We start from the raw sequence: 2,500 nt of genomic DNA, 5'->3' as shown, positions 1-2,500 counted from the left end.
GGCCATAAACTCCCTTTGTTGAAAATGAGATGCACTCTATAAAAGCCATATCATTGTCTGGCAGCAGGGTAAAAGCACCAGAGGAAAGTTGGGCACACACTGGTTAAAGTCTGCTTTCCTTCTTTTTCTTTTTCTTTTCTTTTTTTTTGTTTGTTTGTTTGTTTTTGGGGGTTTTTTGTTTGTTTGTTTGTTTGTTTTCTGAGCCTAGGAGGCTCCAGCCAATGTAATAGTAGCCTGATTATAGCCTAAGCTACTCCAGGTCCTTGCAGATCTCTCAGTTTGCAGAATGATGGCACTGTACACAACAGCTGAGTACTCTGAAACTTGAGTGTTTATTTTCAGCCTATGATATAGACTCTGCCTTGCTTTTATGCAGAAGGTAAGCAATCTTTATTCCAGTCATAAGAGTGATAGAATTCATTAATTTTAAACAAAAGCAGTAGCCAATTTATCAGATAAGTTTTCAATTAAGTGTAAAAGTTTGATTATATCCTGAAAATTATTCTTTTAGATATAGGGAGCATTAATGTTTTCTACATCTTCCCATTTACAAGAAAAGGAAATCTAATTAAAACATTTGGCATTGCTAGACAATATATATTTATATACACAATAGCCAGGTGCTATATCTCTGCATAAACTCACTCACTGTGATTTTGAGATTAAAAAATAAAACTCCTTGCCTAGGAAATGCTTCAGTGAAGGTCACTGAGATATTAAGCATGGAGGATAGCTGCTTAATTTTTTTTAAGTGTAATCAAATCTAATCTTGTCAGCTAAATCAGAGAGAGGAAGTGATCAGTTTAAGATACATCAGAAGATTTGCATAGAATGAAAATGAATCAAAATTAGTTTTGGTATCTGAGACGGCTAAAATGACAGCCTAATTGCTCCTGAATCAAACGTCACAAAGCTTGGTGTGTAATTTTAATCATTGATGAGATCCAGGTTAATTATGTTCATGGCACACATGCAATTTAAAAACCTTTTGAAATAATCTGATCACAAAGAGCATGAAACCCTAATAATTCTCTAATTAGCCTAGAGACAAGCATGTTTACCTTCCCATTTGGCAAATCTGCACAAACAGTGTATGCATCCTGAAGAAACCCTACACATCTAACGCATTCTCCTTCTAAGGCCTTATCTACAGATGAAAGTTGCACAAGGATAGTTACAGCAGAAAGCAAATCCCAGCCCCTTCCATCTGCAGAGGACTGGTATAAACATCTTCATACTGGTATCTCTCTCCTCTGACATAAAAGGATAAACAGTGCTTGTATAAAGCATTTTTACATCTATATACTCAGCAACTGCATGCATGAGATTACTTCAATCACACATGAACACACATGCAAGCATGAAGACATACACCCAGTGGCACAAACATGCACACAAGGAAGAAGTTTCTTGGAACGGTGCAGAGTTAAAAAGGCAGTAGTTCTGTTTTGATTTTCAGCGATGACACAGGGCTGTGTGTGCAGTAACTGTCTGACCCAGAACCATGAAAGGATCAGTGAGGGTGAAATCTCTTTAGCAGGTAAAACTGACCAATAAAGAAAGAGTTAATACAGCAAATGGAGCCTGATGCAATTGCCTAAAACTAGACCTATCTGTGGATTTTCATTTAATGTTTGCTGCTTGAAGCAAGCGCTACCCCTGCTGCAGTATATCACGGTATACCACAGCACTGTAGTGTCCAGCACGCGTACAAAAACAGTTGCCAGAATAGCCATGGGCATGCACATTATACTGCAACCAGGATGGCTTTTAAGAGCATTAAATAATCTTAGACAGGTACAAAACAGGTTCTGCAGCACAGCATCTCACCCTTCCCCTTCTTCCCACAACCCTGCACTGAACAGTCTTACTCTTTCAATTTCCAGTCTTCAAAGATTTAGCAGGACTAAACTATGCTTTTAAACCTTTTATCACATAACCAAAGTAAAAACAAAATCAGCACAGTAACAAGTGTCATGAATCTTTTACTTAATCAACATTTTTCAATAAACTGTACATTTGTGGTTATCAGTCTCCTTACATAATTTCAGTATCAATCAGTACTAAAAAATTACATCAGCTCTCTGATCACAATTGTATAAACAAGGTTTATTTCATTCCAATTAAAACAAATACTAAATCTTTGAACTGAGAAACAACACAGAGAGAAACTGTAACATGTATTTCCATACTTGAGCTGTTTAGAGTCTTTGTGACCATGTTTTCTATCAGGTTAGGTAGATGAAATCATTATACCTTGATGAGGAATTAAAGATTACTGGGACGACTTACTGATTGTATGTAACATATGATGGAACATGCATCCATTAGAAGTTACAGCATCTTCAATATTGAAAAATAAAAAATTTCTTTCCTCTCCTCCCCCACCCCCCACCCCAGGGACCTTCTATGAGAGTTACAGCGAAGTTTCACAAAGTCGTAGCTGAAAAGAATCACAAGGACTGCCTCAGAGCCAACATTATTCCACAGTCTCTACAAC

General features: G+C 37.1%; 1 protein-coding gene across 2 annotated transcripts in view; it reads right to left on the bottom strand.

Annotated features, from left to right (window-relative positions):
• The window catches only part of ZFHX4 (zinc finger homeobox 4), a 155,140-nt gene that overhangs the window by 132,356 nt on the left and 20,284 nt on the right, over positions 1-2,500 (bottom strand). The gene's annotated exons all lie outside the window — the stretch shown is intronic.

The sequence above is a fragment of the Neopsephotus bourkii genome, unplaced genomic scaffold, assembly GCF_033783945.1.
Source record: "Neopsephotus bourkii isolate Nb327-2 ecotype Australia unplaced genomic scaffold, CSIRO-AGI_Nbou_v1 NB_1820, whole genome shotgun sequence".
In the NCBI taxonomy this organism is placed as follows: Eukaryota; Metazoa; Chordata; class Aves; order Psittaciformes; family Psittacidae; genus Neopsephotus; species Neopsephotus bourkii.
This window is presented reverse-complemented; position numbering and strand designations above follow the sequence as displayed.